The 14,409-nt window shown below is 38.6% G+C and overlaps 1 non-coding gene across 1 annotated transcript; it reads left to right on the top strand.

Annotated features, from left to right (window-relative positions):
- Nucleotides 1-4,589: 4,589 nt before the first annotated feature.
- Nucleotides 4,590-4,695, top strand: LOC140820350 (small nucleolar RNA R71). Its single transcript, XR_012115426.1, has one exon. It is a non-coding gene; the product is annotated as a small nucleolar RNA R71 (small nucleolar RNA).
- The last annotated feature ends 9,714 nt before the right edge of the window (nucleotides 4,696-14,409 follow it).

The following is a 14,409-nucleotide window of genomic DNA, read 5'->3' as shown; positions in this document are numbered from 1 at the left end:
CCATCCTTCCCGTCTTTCAATTCTACAGCTCCCGATGGATATACTTTCGAAATCACAAATGGACCAGACCATCGTGATTTCAACTTTCCGGGAAAAAGTCGCAGCCGGGAGTTGTAGAGTAGGACACTTTCACCTTCTTTGAACTCTTTCTCGATGATCCGCTTGTCATGGGCCTTCTTCGTCTTTTCCTTGTAGGTTAGTGCGAGATCATATGCTAGATTTCGGAATTCCTCCAACTGATCTAGTTGAAGCAACCGTCGTTCACCTGCATCAGTAAAGTTAAAGTTTAGTGCTTTTGTTGCCCAATATGCGCGATGCTCTAACTCTACAGGTAAGTGACATGCTTTACCAAACAATAATCTGTACGGTGTCGTGCCTTGGTGTTTTGAAAGAAGTCCTATATTCCCAAAGAGCATCGTCTAACCTCACCGACCAATCTTTCCTATTGACACCTATCACCTTCTCCAAAATCCGCTTAATTTCTCGGTTAGACACTTCCACTTGACCACTCGTCTGGGGATGATAAGGGGTAGATATCTTATGTGTGACACCATATTTGCTCAAAAGTTTTTCAAATAGTTTGTTGCAAAAATGCGTGCCACCATCACTAATGATTGCTCGTGGTGTTCCAAATCGGTTGAAAATGTTTTTCTTTAAAAATTTTAGGACCACTTGAGCATCATTAGTGGCATACGCTTCCGCCTCTACCCATTTAGACACATAATCCACCGCAACCAAAATGTATTTTTTCGTGAAAGACCTAGGAAACGGTCCCATAAAGTCTATTCCCCAAACATCAAAAATCTCACATTCGATGATATTATTTAACGGCATTTCATGACGGTTAGAGATGTTACCTGACCGCTGGCATTTATCACAATGTAGCACGTAAGAACGAGCATCTTTAAAGAGAGTTGGCCAATAAAAGCCACATTCAAGTACCTTGGATGCCGTCTTTGTTGGTCCGAAGTGACCACCTACCTCACGGTCATGGCAATGGTTGAGAATTTGATCAAACTCTTCCTCCGCAACACACCGTATTATCATGGAATCTGCACAAATTTTAAACAAAAACGGTTCCTCCCAAAAATAGTATTTCACGTCAGAAAAGAATTTCTTTCGTTGATGAAACGATAGGTTTGGTGGAGGTGTGCCTGTGACAAGAAAGTTAGCGAAATTTGCATACCATGGACAATTTCTCACCTCAAAGAGTTGCTCATCAGGGAACCAATCATTGATAGCATGGTCAACAGAATCATCACAAATAATTTCTAATCTAGACAAGTGATCTGCCACAACGTTCTCGACACCCTTCTTATCTCTTATTTCTAAATCAAACTCTTGTAGCAGTAAGATCCACCGAAGTAAGCGTGGCTTTGCATCTTTTTTAACAAGTAAGTATTTAAGGGCAGAATGATCAGTGAATACAATTACTTTGGACAAAACAAGGTATGCATGAAATTTGTCAAGTGCAAACACTACTGCAAGTAATTCCTTTTCAGTTGTTGCATAATTCAATTGAGCCTCATCTAAGGTCTTACTTGCATAGTAAATGGTGTGAAATACCTTGTTTGCCGCTGGCCAAGTACGGCCCCCACTGCAGTGTCACTGGCGTCGCACATGATCTCGAAAGGTAGATCCCAATCCGGTGCTACCAAGACAGGAGCTGTCACCAAGCGCTCTTTCAGATTCTGGTATGCTTGTAAACAGTCAGAATTGAAATCAAATGGCACATCTTTCATAAGTAAGGAAGATAGAGGTTTGGAAATTTTTGAAAAATCTTTGATGAACCGCCGATAGAAACCGGCGTGGCCTAAAAAACTTCTAACTCCCTTTACTGACGCCGGAGGTGGCAAGTTCTTGATGACTTCAACTTTCGCCTTATCCACCTCTATTCCGTGCTCCGAGATCTTGTGCCCTAGGAAAATTCCCTCTTGTACCATGAAGTGGCACTTTTCCCAATTTAGCACCAAATTTGTCTCCTCACATCTCACTAACACCACCCTCAAGTTCTGCAAACAGTCATCAAAAGAAGGGCCGAAAATAGAGAAGTCATCCATAAAAATTTCAAGAAAAGTTTCTATCATATCATGGAATATAGCGGTCATGCAACGTTGAAATGTGGTAGGGGCATTACAAAGACCAAACGGCATGCGGCGAAAAGCGAAAGTTCCATAAGGACAAGTGAAAGTGGTTTTCTCTTGGTCCTCAGGTGCAATGGTGATTTGATTATACCCCGAATACCCATCTAGAAAACAATAAAACTCATGACCCGCTAACCTCTCAAGAATTTGATCAATAAAGGGAAGGGGAAAGTGGTCTTTTCGTGTGGCATCATTCAATTTTCTATAATCAATGCATACACGCCATCCCGTAACAGTTCTGGTGGGTATTAGTTCATTATTATCATTTGCAATCACAGTAATCCCACCCTTCTTTGGCACACACTGAACCGGACTTACCCATGCACTATCAGATATAGGATAGATAATACCTGCATCGAGAAGCTTAATCGTTTCAGCTTTCACTACCTCTTGCATCTTTGGATTTAATCTTCTCTGAGGTTGCACAAGAGGTGAGTACTTGTCTTCCATCAAGATTTTGTGCATACAGACTGATGGACTGATCCTTTGATATCCACCACCTTCCACGCAAACGCACCCTTGTGTGCTTTCAAGACTTTCAACAGTTTGTCCTCCATCACCTCTGTCAAAGCAGCAGAAATAATGACAGGTAAAGTGTTACGCTCACCTAGGTATACGTACTTTAGGTGTGGAGGCAGTGGCTTCAGCTCGAGCGTCGGTGGCTCCTCCAGGCTTGATTTCTGTGGGATCAATTCTTTTCGATCTCCCAAATCTTCTAACCTCATCCTCATTGGCCTTCTCCATGGATGGTTGGCATTCAAGTATGCCACTATTTCAGTTTTTTCGTCGTCTAAATCATCTTCTCCCAATTCAGTAGTGATAGCAGCCTCCAAAGGATCTCTCAAAGCATCCTGCACATAGTTAGACACAAAGGCATCCAAAGAATCAATTCTATAACAACTATCAGAATGCAGTGTGTGCTGAAGTGCATTAAAAACATCAAAGGTAATCTCTTCCTCGCCCACTCTCAATCTTAACTTCCCTTCTTGCACATCAATCAGTGCCTTGCCAGTCGCAAGGAATGGCCTCCCTAAAATCAAGGGCATCTCCATATCCTCCTCCATATCTAGCACCACGAAATCAGCAGGAAAAATAAACTTATCTACTTTTACTAGCACATCCTCAATAACTCACCGTGGATACTTGACAGATCTGTCTGCTAGCTGTAACGACATCCTCGTTGGCTTTGGCTCTCCCAACCCAAGTTTCCTAAACACAGATAAATGCATAAGATTAATACTTGCACCGAGATCACACAAAGCTTTTCGAAAAACAACATCACCAATCATGCAAGGAATAGAGAAACTCCCTGGGTCTTTTAGCTTAGGTGGGATTTTTTTTTGCACCAAAGCGGAACAATTTTTAGTTAAGTTTACTGTCATATGATCCTACAACTTCCTCTTATTTGCTAAGATATCCTTCAAAAATTTAGCATAACTAGGCATTTGCATTAGAGCATCGGCAAAGGGAATATTGATATGCAACTTTTTAAACACCTCGAGAAACTTACCAAATTGTGCATCTAGTTTTGCTTTTTTCAATGCAGCAGGAAAAGGAGGAGGTATAACAATTTTTGGTTGTGTAGTGGGTGCTAGTGTAGGGTTAGAAGACTTACCTTTTGATGTCGCAGTATGCTCATCTACGGTTTGAGTTTTCTCTTTTTCCTTTGACTCCAAGACTTTCCCACTCTTCAACTCGATGGCCTTCACTTGCTCTTTTGGATTAGTCTCGGTATTACTGGGCAAGGTGCCTAGCTCTCTACTTGCTATCATCTTCGCTAATTGACCAATCTGATTTTCAAGTCCATTAATCGACGTATCCTGATTTTGAAGTCTAGTTTCAGTGGATGAAATAAACTTAGACATCATTTGCTTCAAGTTGGACTTTTCTTCTCTAGGAGGATCGGATCTATACATCGGTTGTTTGCCATATTGTTGTCCTCCTTGCGGTCTAGTCTGACTGTTTTGACCGCCCCATGAGAAGTTAGGATGTTGCCTCCACCCAGGATTGTATGTGTTCGAATAAGGGTCATGCCTTGGGCGGTTGTGGACTCCTACTTGATTCACTGGCGCCTCATTTTTCACATAGAATGGATTGTCGTCTTGACAATCCTTCGCATAATGTTCCCCTCCACACTTTTCACAGAATATCTCTTGGAGACGCATCGCCGTGCCACCCACATTCAAGCCGTCTATTTTCCTGTTTAAAGCATCAAGTTGTGCAGTAATAGCAGAAAAATCAGTTACCTGGTGCACTCCTGCACTTCTCCGCTGGTTGTTCCTGTCAGATTGAGGATGATAACTGTTAGCAGCCATCTCCTCCAACAACTCATATCCTTCTTCCGCAGTCTTCCTCAAAAGGTTCCCACACGCAGCAGCATCTATCATAGTACGGTTAGGAGTAAGCAAACCGTAATAAAATGTTTGAACGACTAACCCAAGTGGTAACTCGAGATGTGGGCATCTTCGTAGTAGGTCCTTGAAGCGTTCCCATGCCTCATATAAAGATTCCTAATCGAATTGAGCGAATGTTGTAATGTCTGCCCGCAGCTTCATGGTCTTGGAGGGAGGGAAGTATTTGATGAGAAAAGCTTTCGCCATGTCCTCCCATGTAGCGATCGAACCTACAGGCAAACAATTTAACCACGCTTTAACTTTATCACGTAAGGAGAAAGGAAATAAACGCAATCTAACAGCATCATCAGAAACTCCAGTGAATTTAAAAGTATCGCAGATTTCAAGAAAATCCGCGATGTGCGTGTTTGGATCATCCACTGCAGTTCCTCCGAATTGGACTGTGTTATGAATCATCTGGATTATGGTTGGTTTGATTTCAAAGTGATTTGCCCGCACGATAGGTCTCACAATGCTAGGGCGTGCACCCTCCAAAGAAGGTTGGGCATACTCCAGCATCGGTATGCGGCGTGGCATCTCGACTTGTCTATTTTCACGCTGTTCCTCCTCACGTTCTGGCTCGTGTCTCTCCATCAGTTCTTTAAGCCTCTGTTGTTGTCTTCTCCTGCGGAAGGTTCTTTCAATTTCAGGATCAAACTCAAGCTCCACGTCAAGTGACTTTGGCATGCACTGGAAGAGATATCTGTAATAAAATATGAAGTGTTATCTCAAGAGAAATAAAATAATGCTAAAGAAAATAACTAAAAATAAAATTGTAGATTAACAGTCCCCGGCAACGGCGCCAAAAACTTGATCGAGCAAAACTTGCACAGTAAAATCCCCAATAAAAATATGATTTTGTATGCTCAAAATTAATCGCAAGTGCACGATGTCAAGTTATAATATAGTGTACGTGAGTACAAGTATCGTTCCACTGAAGACTGTGTTTTACAATTGTTATTTTCAGTTATTGAACATTTAGCAACGAAAAGTGATTTGATTGTTTTATTACTACTAAAATCAAACAAGAATGCAAATAAAAAATTCAAAATCAAGTAATGAGATATGATGTCTAAAATGGTTGAGTAAAAGTCAATGAAAAATGGATTTGTTGGGAATCTCGGTTCACCTACCCCTCGTTAATTAATTAATTCGTTCGATCGTGATCTACGCTTCCGACAGGATTTTCTAATCTATTGAACACACTTTCTCGAGCTATGTCAAACTAATTCTACTCAATGAAGTAATTAAATAACTTTAATTATTTATCAAGAGCGAATCGCATTTCGATCTATGAAATCCCCTAATTTTCGACCCTAAGGACTCTGACTATCGACACGTATCCAATTTCATATATCTATGTAAATTGTAGATCCGCGAATTATACTACTCGATCCTATCACTCGTTATTCTCTCGAACTCACTCGTGATACGAAAACGTCGTTAAAGTTAGCTACGCTTTAATGACACAGTAAAACAGTAGTAAAATCAAGAATAACGCACAATCGAAATATCAATTAAGTTAAATCAACGTTCGGGGTAGGATCCCCTTTTATCCCAACAAATAATAAAGTTAGCTACTAAAATTCATAGTAAAATTAAATGCAACAATGTTTAAAATGAAATACTAGATTAGAAATACTAGGCGAGACGAAATCTGCGAAGAACGGTGCTCGGAAAACTTCAAATCTTCAATCCAAGCGCAAAGTTCTCTCCAAAAGCGTGTGACGGCTGCAAAATCCAGTCTGAATATGTCTGAATGACTCCACAAACGTCTCACATAACTTTCCATTCAAGCCATCCTCCCACTAAGGTAAGAAATCGAGCATGAAATCTTGCCAAAAATAGGTGGCGCTCGGGCGGTATAAAAGTACCGCTCGAGCGCCACACCTTCTGTAAATCTCCTTGGGAAGTGCCGCATTCGCGCTCGGGCGGTAGAAAACTACCGCTCGAGCGCAGACCTTTCTGTCTGTTTGGTCTTTGTAAATTCCTTCTCGCGCTCGAGCGGTACAAAACAACCGCTCGAGCGCCGACCTCTCGGGATTTCTCCTCAGCCGTTCACCTCTCGCGCTCGGGCGGTATAAAAGTACCGCTCGAGCGCCGCCTTTTCTGCTCCCTTTTTGCTTCGGTTCGCACTTTGCTCCATATTCGGCTTTCCGGTCACTTTTCCTGCAAATTCATCATGTCCAAGTGAGATATGATAAAATGCAAATATTTACTCTAAAATGGACAGAATGCGATTGAAATAACGTATGCATCATGCAAAACACACACAGACCAATGCAATAAAGTACGTAAAACTGACACATATCAGTGAACAAATTTTATCTTTTGAAAAATCTAGTTTGGGCAAACTAGTTACAAGATCATGGTTACTCGGATGGGCAATAGATTTAAAGTTTAGGTGGTTAAACCTCTTATGCCACAACTAGTTTTAGAAGATTCGGAAACTATAAAACAAACTGGTGCATAAAGTTGATCAGCCCAACTGACTTTGTAGGTGTTCCCACAACGATTGCAAGTTAGGATGACCTCATCAGTTGAGTCTTTAACTGAGCAAGTGTGTTTGTCAAACTGAATTGAGAATTTATTGTCACATAATGACTGATTCTAATCAAGTTATATTTCAAATTCTCAACTAGTAAAACATCTTTGATAGTAATATTACCATGGATAAGCTTACCTTTATCCACAGATTTACCTTTGAAGTTGTCTCTAAACTAATGTTTTGACCAGTGTATTTGATCAGTTGGGATAGCAAATTTGCATCCCCTGTCATATGACATGAGCATCTACTGTCCAAATACCAGTTTTATTCTTTTTTTGTACCTATCACCTGCAATCACACACAATAGATAATCTTGGTATCCACATCTATTTGGGTCTTAAACTAATTAGTCCTTTAGGAACCTAGACTTGGACCAGTCTAACTGACTTTCCAGTTGTTGTATTCAAATAGTTTTTCTCGGCTTGTGTGTGCTTGATGTGTAGTGTACAGATGAAGCAATATGAGCTTTAGCATTGTTTAACTGGTTGTTTAGCCGATATCTTTTCTGAACTGGCTTACTATTATACTAATTGGAGTAGTCATTTGATTAGTTCAGGTAATTATTGCTGAACCTTTTTGGTGACTAACTTTGTGGGTCAGTTGAAAAATTTGGGCTATAACCAATACCATACCTTCTAGCCTTTTCTTATTTTTAATAGGTTGTACAACTGGTTTACCTGGCTCAAGTTGTTCTTGTACCGCAACTGATTTTACAAAGTGAATACATTTCCCTTTGCCCATGTTCGATTTGGCTGAGTATCACTGGTGAAAGTTTCATCTTGGTTGCTAAACCCTGAACAAGTTTTATCAATAACTGATGTTTGTTTATTTCAGCTAATGCAACAATTGATTTATTCCATGCCTTAATAAGCTCAGTTTGCTTTGAGTTCTCAAGCATGAACTACTGAATCATGGATTGATTCTTGCTTCTTTCAGCATTCAGCTCGGCAATCTCCTGTTTAAGACTCAACAGATCAACTGATTCATCAGTTTAAGTTTTATCGTTTTTGGAATCAGTTTGCTTTGCTATGGCCTTATCAAAAGATAGGGAAAGCTTGTGATACTCATTGAACATGTCATGAAGTGTAGAAATAAGTCCATCTCGTTTGAAGTCAGTTGAACTAAAGTCCAATTCATGTTGACTAGTTGATTCCAGTTCTGTGTCATCAGCCATCAGACACTTCACCTCTTCATCATCATCACTGGAGCAGCTCAAGCTCTCCGGTTCTGAATCATCATTGTCAGATTCCGCCCATTTGAACTTGCTTTCCTCTGCTAGAAGCACATCATGTTTCTTTCTGTATGATTTCTTATCATCCTTAGTTCTTCTCTTGTGCTCGTAAGATTTCTTTACCTTTTCAATTGAGCCTCGACTGTCCTTCTTTGGCTTAGGATAGTCAGCAATAAAGTGACCAGCTTTGTCACAATTGTAGCAAGCATTAGGTTCTTCCTTGGAGTTATTTCTCTGATATTGTCTTTGAAAGTTTCCTTGATTTCTTCTCATAAATGTTCCAAACGTTTTGACAAATAATGACATAGCGTCATTACTTAACTGATCAGTAGATTTGTCAACTGAACCAGTTGGTTCCAGTTTGACAGCAGTAAGGGCAGTTGTAGCAGCTGGTGTAGAAGGTTCCCCTTCTCTGGTTTGCAACTCAAACTCGTAGGCTTTTAAATCAGCAAATAAATCATGAAGTTCGACCTTGATCAGGTCCTTTGATTCTCTCATTTCCATGGTCTTAACAACTCATTCCTTGGGAACACCTCTGACTAATTTCAGTGCTACCTCTTTATTTGAATACACCTTTCCGAGTGCATTCAGTTCGTTTACTATGCTACTAATTCTTTTATCATATTCGTGCATGGATTCTCAGATCTTCATCTTGATATTGTTGAATTTTTGAACAACAACAGATAGTTTATTCTCCTTGGTTTGCTCATTGCCTTTGCAGAGCTAAATCAGTTTCTCCCATATTTTCTTAGAATTTTTGCACATTTTTATTTTGCTGAAAGTGACTTTATCCAGCGTTTTGTACAAAATATCTTTAGCCACGTTTTCCAACTTGGCTTTTCTCTTGTCTTCAGTTTTCCATTCATCTCAGGGTTTTTTAATGCGGTGTGGTGCCCCATCAGTTATGGAAACAGTAGTGTTTACCTTTAATATTTTCATGGGTCCATCTATAATAACGTACCACATATCATCATATTGTGCAGCTAGATGAGCCTGCATTCTGATTTTCCAATCATAAAAATCCTCTCTAGAGAACATTGGAATTTTGTTGAATGAAGACATGTAATCAGTTTGTCTATTGGAATATTCAGGAACAAGATTCAACTGCTTTGATACCACTTGATAGGATCGGGTAAAGGTAAAAAAGGTGTTTAGAAGGGGGGAGGGTTGAATAAACACTAACAATTTTCACAACATTTTCTCTTTTTATGAGTCAGTTTAGTGATAAAATGTTACTCAAGAATCTTGTAAGTCTATATCAATCAGGTAACAATAAAAGTGCGGAAATAAACTGACTGATAGATATAATAAAACTGAAATAAGAGGACACAAGATTTTATGGATGATCTGTAATATCCCAACCTTTTATCCTTCTAAATTTTCAATGATGTTATTCTTTGGTTTGGTGTTTTAGATATATGGTTATTGTTATGGTTCTTGTGCAGTTTTTTGGAAGGGTTGGTATTTCATATTACGACATCAATATGGTTATGGTATATTCATGGTTTATTATTGTATGGTATTGTAATGGATATTTCACATGGTAAGGGTGGTTTATAGTGGTATTGTTAGTTTTATGGTTGTTTTTAAGGAATTGTTATGGTTGTGAAGGTATAATGGTTGGGTAACTCTCATGACTAAAATTCATAATTAGTGCGGAAGATTTTTAATATAATTTGGAGAAAATGTGTAATTTTAAAAAAAATTGGGCAGCATCCCCCTGCAATTAGGACATGCCACCTAGCTCAGGCAACACATAAAACACATGCAAAGATTTTCATGTACATCAAATACCATCCTGGATTTGCTCGCCGTGTACCTTGGCCTATTCATTCAGTAATTTTATAAATTCATCAACCACTCTAGATGATGTACCATCCTCCCCTTCTGATGCTTTATGTTTAGGTGGCATGATCTTATAATACATATTAGTTTAAAAACCATTTCCACACATGACATATCATAATTATTGAGGCTACACATCCATTCAAATAATGCACGTACACACATACCAAATTGTCGACAGCAGAGGATGTATTACTTGTGAATAAAATACATAATTAGTGCGGAAGCTTTTAAATATAATTTGGAGAAAAGTTGTAATTTTAAAAAAATTTGGCAGCATCTCCCTGCAATTAGGACATGCCACTTACCTCAGGTAACACATAAAACACATGCAAAATATTTTCATATACATCAGATACTAGTGAATCTAGTATCTACACGTATTTCTAATTCAAATACAAAACAAGATTTTCAATGCTTCCTAAAATAACCAAAAGCTTAACACATCAAAAATAGCATCCAATCATTATCTCCCAAAGTTTGACATATTCTCTTCTCTCGCTTCGACAACTCAGGGATGATCAATCTTTCTTACCTGTGCCTGCATCACATGAACATAACTGGAATAACTATAAAACTCAGCAAATGAAATCAATACTAACAATATACATATATATCATTTTATTGTAAAACATAAAATGTAGCCTCAATTTCATTTTGTTGAAAACATTATATTCCTCATTTCATAAACGTCAAAACATCATTTAATATCACCTGTCAAGAATCATAATACAACAATACATAGGGATTATATTCATTTTCATTGATTAACTGAAGAATTGATAGTTCTTATAAGATAGTTCATTCATTGCCAACCATCTTCATAAAAACGAATCTTACAGGAGGGACATGTACCTCTGCACAAAATGCAACTTATAAGAGAGCAGATGTTTTCTTCATTAATTGGACAATTACATGGCGGATTTAGAATTTCCAGAGGCAACACTGCTACTATCACTATCAATCTAGCCATTTAATAACATAAAACTTCATTCAGGAATTTTATTGAACACATTATAGGCATCATGTAAAGTTTAACTACTTCCATTCAAAAATGCATATAATTGCACTACCATATATACATATTTACAAATATATACCATTAATAGAAATTGAAAGGAGTTAACGTCATAAAATCATCAAAACACATACATATAGGATCATGTGAAGCATTTAATAAATGATTCCACTTACAACACTTGAAGCAATTGATTTCCTAAACCTTGACGATGATCCTACAACAATAAACCCAATAACTAACCATCAACACCCAAATAATAACCTTAAATAACCATTGATTCCAATACATCAATCACAACTATCATCCCCCAACTTTACCATCTATCAATAACTCAAGAACAAGAAGTAAAACCACTTACCTTTGTTCCTTTCACTAAAAAGATGAAGTTTCAACTCCGGATTTAAGATTAATTGCTTGATTTAATGAGAGGAGAAGAAGATGAAGAAGAAACCTAGCCTTCAATCGATGGAGAAGAGAAAGAAGAAAAGGGAAATGAGGAAAAATGAAGTCTCAATCGATTTAATCCTTAAAATACCAAATGCACGCTTTTGCACTGTGTTGGCACTCGGGCGGTCAAATCTTACCGCCCGAGCACGCTCTGCACACAGCTACAATAACGATCGCTTCTGAAACGCCATTTCCCTTCATAATTTGAAAAGGTTGTAACCATGAAAGTTGTAGCCCTATGTCTTGGCTTGCATCTCAAATTGGCCTCATGTCATTTGAAGGTTTGATTATAACGTTATGCTCATTCTCCCAACATGTGTCGTTGCAGAAATGACAAAACACACGATACACTTCGGGCCACTTTTGGCTTTTCTACCTAATGATTTGAAGAAAACTCAAAACATGAAAGTTATAGTCGTATATCATATCCTTCTAATGGAAGTGGCCTGAAACCGTTTGGATCAATATACTAATCTTTATGCCAAAAACCACAATTACTGTCACATTTTTCATACTGTTTCTGCATTTTCATTACCAATTTGAATCAAGATCAATTTTCTATTCTACACATCCATTCTCTATCCATTCTATATCATTCATTACAATTCATATCATAACTTGAAGCCATAAACCATCACCATTACATTACATATCCAAAACTATCACCATAATAAATCCTAAAAGGAATAGTGAACATACTTAATCATAATCATTACCTTACATCATATACATACGAATGTCTGGGTGTTACAATTCTCCCCTCCTAAAGAAATTTCGTCCTTGAAATTGCTATTACTGTGCGAATAACTCAGGATATCACTGTTTCATTTCCTGTTCTGTCTCCCACATTGCTTCTTCAACAAACTGATTATGCCAAAGAATCTTGATAATGCCTATCTCCTTATTCCTCAGTACTTTAACCTTGCGATGTAAAATTTGGATTGGTACTTCTTGATAACTCAAGTTTGGCATCATATCCAACGGTTCATGTCTTGGAACATAGGAAGAGTTCAAGATGTACTTCCTGCGCATTGAGACGTGAAATACTTTTTTGATTCTATCCAAGTCCGACGGTAAGGCTAGACGATATGCTATTTCTCCAATCTTGTCCAGAATTTCAAATGGGCCGATAAATCTTGGGCTCAGCTTTCCTTTCCTGCCAAATCTCGTAATGACTTTGAGAGGGGCGATTTTGACAAATACGTGATCTCCAACTTCAAACTCCAAAGGCCTTCTTCGGATATTGGCATAGCTTTTCTGTCTGGATTGGGCCGTTTCTGTCCTGGATTAAAGCAATCACATCAGCTGTCTGTTGGACCAATTCTGGTCCTAACATCTTTCTTTCACCAACTTCATCCTAGTTCAACTGTGACCTACATTTCTTGCCGTACAATGCCTCGTATGGTGCCACGCCAATCGTCGCTTGATAACTATTGTATATGTAAATTCCACAAGTGGCAATTTAAATTCCAGATACCAGGAAAATCAATCGTGCAGACTCGTAGAATATCTTCAAGAATCTGAATCACCCTCTCTGACTGCCCGTCATTCTGAGGATGATATGTTGTGCAAAAAGCCAATTTGGTGCCCAAGGCTCAGAATTCAGAAGTAAACCTCTGGTCACGATCAGATACAATTGACACATGGATACCATGAAATCTCACAATCTCAGCTAAATAGACTTCATCATACTGGTTCATTGTAAACGTCGTCTTGACCGGAAGAAAATGAGCCGACTTGGTTAACCTGTCAACAATCACCCAGATGGAGTTGTAACCTTTCGGTGTTCTTGGAAGTCCCATTACGAAGTCCATGGTAATGTGCTCCCACTTCTACTGAGGTATTGGGAGAGATTGCAAAGTTCCAGCAGGTCTTTGATGCTCAATCTTTACCTGCTGACATGTTAGACATTCGGATATAAACTTTGCAATATCACTTTTCATACATGGCCACCAGTATAGACGTCGGAGATCCTGATACATCTTGGTGCTACATGGATGTATCGAGTATGGGGCGGTATGAGCTTCTGTCAAACATCCCGTCGAATGTCATTACCACTGGGAACACATATTCGACCTCTAAACGTTAACAAATCATCCATGTTCACCGCAAACTTTGTATTTCCTTTCTCATCGGCTTTGGATCGCAATTCCATCAACTGATTGCCATTAGGCTGCTCTCTTCGTATCCTATTTTTCAACGTAGGTCGAATAACCAAATCTAGAAGTTTAGCGATGGTCCCTTGCTCTACTATAGTGATCTCGCTCCTCTGAAAATCCAATAAGAACGACTTCTGAATTAATGATCTCAAAGAAGAAACTGACTTGTGGCTCACAGAATCTGCAACGACGTTTTCTTTATTTGTGTGGTAGCTAATGGTCACATCATAATCTTTAACAAGTTCTAACTACCTCCTCTTCCGCATTTTGAGTTCCTTCTATGAGAATAGATATATCAAGCTCTTGTTGTCTGTGAAAACTTCACATTTCTCGCCATACAGAAAATGCCTCCATATTTTCAATGCAATGATTATAGCCGCCAATTCTTCTCGTAGTATTTCAACTAATGAGAAGCATAAGAGATTACTTTCCCACGCTGCATCAGTACAGTTCCAATTCCCATCTTTGACGCAACAGTGTATACAATCAAATCTTCAGTGCCGCATGGAAGTGCTTGCACACACACATATATATAGACAGTTTTTTTTGTCAAAAATAATTTGTTATAAAAAACTATCATTATTAATGTATTCACATACCGCATTAATATTTGAAACAAAT

The sequence above is a fragment of the Primulina eburnea genome, chromosome 18, assembly GCF_022965805.1.
Source record: "Primulina eburnea isolate SZY01 chromosome 18, ASM2296580v1, whole genome shotgun sequence".
In the NCBI taxonomy this organism is placed as follows: Eukaryota; Viridiplantae; Streptophyta; class Magnoliopsida; order Lamiales; family Gesneriaceae; genus Primulina; species Primulina eburnea.
Note: the sequence above shows the minus strand (reverse complement) of the source record. Positions and strands in the feature narration are given on the sequence as shown.